The sequence below is a fragment of the Octodon degus genome, unplaced genomic scaffold, assembly GCF_000260255.1.
Source record: "Octodon degus isolate 3935 unplaced genomic scaffold, OctDeg1.0 scaffold00029, whole genome shotgun sequence".
NCBI classification, from domain to species: Eukaryota; Metazoa; Chordata; class Mammalia; order Rodentia; family Octodontidae; genus Octodon; species Octodon degus.
Genome location: NW_004524605.1, coordinates 18618699 through 18622829, shown reverse-complemented (window position 1 = coordinate 18622829; position 4131 = coordinate 18618699).

Here is a 4131-nt window from a genome sequence, read left to right as displayed (position 1 = left end):
GGACCTTTACTCAAATTAAGAAATTTGCCATAAAAGAGATGCATCATGGAGCAACAACACATTCACAGAGGTATTCACCTAATCCTGAGTTTGGACTCCAGGGGTGTTACCTTTACATAGATCATCTAGCAATATATGGAGAAAAATGTACACAACCGGGAATGTCATACAGTTCCAGGAGTCCAAAACACATGGTTTCTACAAAGGCAATTAATCTTTAGATAGTCTATCTTGTCGCACAAATTACTAATAGAAAAATCTTCAGAAGGAGAAGGACTTTACAAGTTCCCTATTTCAAATAAATTTGAAATTTACCATTCTCTTCCAACTATGAAGAAATAATATCCACAAAGCGATGTTTTCTCTCCTTAAACAGACATAACTAGAATTTTCTATCAGGGCCTCTTGCAGTTTGTTTTTTACTGTCAGTAAATCTAAGGAAAATATAGCTCTTATAATTATTAGCAGTCTTTAGCGTTTCTCCTACTGTATTCACATGAGAGGAAAAACAATAAGGTCTCCATTCCTTGTATTCCTAAAAGAGATGATCAGATTAATACATGTACATTACATGGAAGCTATTTTTAGATATATTTTTGCTTGTTTTCTTTTTTCCATACACTTAACTACATGAGAAGTGCAAACTTTTAGCAGGACATATATAGGTCCATTGTATGTCCATTAATGAATCCGGAGCCACGGTCCAGTCCCCAGGACTTGCTCTGCTCTGCAGGAATTTTCTGTACCTCTGACCTTAGCAATTTAATACACTAAAAGTGGAGCCTGTCCTCAGTCTGAAATGCTGTAGGAAGGATCTGAATTATCCTTCCTATTTTTTCTTATATGCAGCCTAGTAGTTTAGTGACAAAATCTTTATATGTATATTGCCCCATTTTGTGTACCTCTTCACAATTTTCTAAAAGTGTACAGTGAGGTGTTGGGTGGAAAACACAGGATATGACACCTAACAAATAGTTTATTAATTGTTATGGAATAAGTAAGCCAATGGAATGCATGAAATTTTCATCTTTGATTTTTAATGATGTTATGAAAAACATCAGTTGGCTTTTAGGCTGTACTTCAGTTGGTACCCGTAGATGTTACAATAATCATAGTTTTCATTATTATGAGGGCTTATCAGGGGTTCAATCCCCAGGTCTGCCATGGGGGCCTGCCCCTGGGGCACACTAAAACAGCAATTGAGACTGGGCATGGTGGCGCGAACCTGTAATACCAGCTCTTGGGAAGCTGTAAACAGGCAGATCACTTAGAGTCCGATCTAGTAGTGAGATCCTGAGCACCCTGTAGACCCTTCCCTAAAATACAAACAAAAAAAATGAGGACTTATTTGGGATAATTAATAGGCTTTATTAAACATTTTTTGCATAATTATTGTCTTTTTCTTTATATTTCAGATTCTACAACTTTATTATACTGGCCTTTCTACTCGTATATGTTTGTAGTCTATGGTGATTACCTTCCCTGGGGGAGCTGCTGCCTTCCCATCGCACATCATAACTACTTTATTTCCCTTCTCTCACTTCCTCCTCCCCCTCATCCTCTGTCTAGATCTCCTTCCCACTTACAAAAACTTTATCTTCCTGAGTCTTATTTTCCATCCTGTTTTGCTCTATAAATTATTTGTTTTGTGTTTCTAATATAAGAGAAAGATTGCAATATTCAAGCTTACATACCTGATTTATTTCACGCAAGATCATGGTCTTAAGGTGTATTCATTTTCAAATGACTCAAATTGATCATTTGCTATAACTTTAGAAGAGAGATGCATTATGCTATTTAAAATTTCTTGGGAGTAACTGTTGCCAGCATTTGCAAGATGCAGTTTTTCAAATTCTCATGCAAGATTTAATTATATATTCTTGCTCTCCTAACCAGTAGAAGATAAGTCCCAGCAATTTATGTATTATTTTTCATTTTCCATGTGGATCAGCATTGAAATAATTTTCTTAAGAGTTATAAATTCTAGCATGGAGAATCTTGGGAAGTAGTCATTTTATTGAATTTGGGTATTCAAACAGAAGTTGGTGGAACATCTGAAAGGAAATCTGTACTATAACTTTGGCATTTTACTAAAGATTGACTTTTGTAATTCATTGATCTGGGGATACAGCTCAAAGGCAGTGCTTACTTTAGCACAGGCGAGACCCTACGCTGAACCTCCAGCACAGAAACAGCAAAAAGCCTCCTCCAATCCTGTAACTGTATGTTAGTAAATTTATACCTGCCAGCTTCATGTTTAGAATACAAATAACGGCCAGATATCTGCATTATAAAATGAAAAAAATGAATATATGCACTCTTTATACTATATGAATAGATTTTCAAACATCTGTGTTTTAGTATTATATAAGCCTAATTAAGTACCCCTTAAGGTAATGCAAATGTTTTCTTTGAAAAATGTAGTTTCTGGGCTGGGGAGATGCCTCAGTAGAATAAGCACTTGCCTGGCAAGCACAGGGTCCTGAGTTCAATCCCCAGTACTGCAAAATAATAATAATAATAATAATAATAATAATAATAATAATAAGAAGAAGAAGAAGAAGAAGAAGAAAAGATCAAGAAAAATGTAATTTCTTTCCTCTGAAATATTGGTAAAGTGTCAATCATTCCAAATTTAATATTAAAACTACAAATTTAATACCAATTGTATTTTTTAAAAAATTTACTAATTTATTTGGTGCAGGGTCTCGCTACACAGCTCAGATTCATAATGATCCTCCTGTCTCTGCCTCCCCAGTGCTGGGATTATAGATGTGCGCCACCACACCCAGTTTTAGTGGCCATGCTGTGCACCAGGGTTCCAGGTCTGGCACGGCATGTGGTACTGGGGAGTAACCCTGGGTCCTTGCACTTGCCAGGCAGGCACTTGGATTCTGCACTATCTCCCCAGCTCCCTAATTGGATTTATAAGCAACACATATTCCATCTCTATTGTAGCTGTTAAGAGCTGGAATTACCATGAAAATATAACACTAAACTTAAATATCTCAATTTGGCTGATAAATATTATTGTAACTTCTTCAGATTACGGAGACCCATTATTTTATGTGAAGAAATTCAAGTTTTAAACATTTAAGAAAAATGTAGAAAAATCCTTAAAACACAGCATGCATCTTTATAGCTCCAGATACATGATTATAGGAATCACGTGAGCTGTGACTTACCAATGAAATTCCTTCAATCAAGTGGCTCTTATGGTCATTAAGAAGAGAAACACAGGCAATCAGAAGTTCAGCATAAGCTGAACACTTTGAAGGGTAAATTTCTTAGATTATTTTTTTGGTGGCCTGAAGACTCCTTGAGGGCTTCTTAGATTTTTATTTTGAAAACTTAGGCTCATTTCTTCACTGTGGGCTTTTGTTAAATTGAGGCCAATATTCTGTCACATGTTATAATTTTTACATCAGAAATAGGTTGGATAAACAAAATATGAGCCAAGTTTTAATTAATAAGTTAGTTAATTAGTATATATCACAAGTCTTTTCTGTGATACTAAAGTACACATTTTGAACAATGGATATTGCATTAGGAAAGATACTGCAAAAATACTCTCATTTCATGTGTAAAGATGATCCTACTGTCTCTTCTTCTGCAGGACCTCAGGATCCTCAGTATCTGATGGAATTCTTAATAAGTCTCAGTATTTTTCAAAGTACTGAAGTCATTTCTTATCCACAGAGAAGAAATCCCAAGGTCTGCAGGAAATATTTGAATACATGGTTAGTAACAAAGCACTAACTCCTATGAGAATACCCAAACTGGACAAACGTACTACTTCTGAAGACGCTCTACGCTGGTATATTTTTAACTCCTTATGAAAAGCTTGTCACTGCTGAGCCACATGGATCATGAAAAAGAATGCATACATTGCTGGGAATTATCCACTGCTGGTTAGGACAGCCAAAATGCAAAATCAAAGCAAAGATAAGAATTCCAAATTCTAACAAATTCTAACAGCTGTATGTTCCAAAATGTTTGAAATAGTTTTCTTTTAGAAATAGTTCAACTGTATAATTTAGCATTATTTTACGACTGCAGAAATGGATGAACTTGAGTCATTTGTAGGAAAATGGATGCACCTTAATAGCTGTATCATATACAAGCACATCT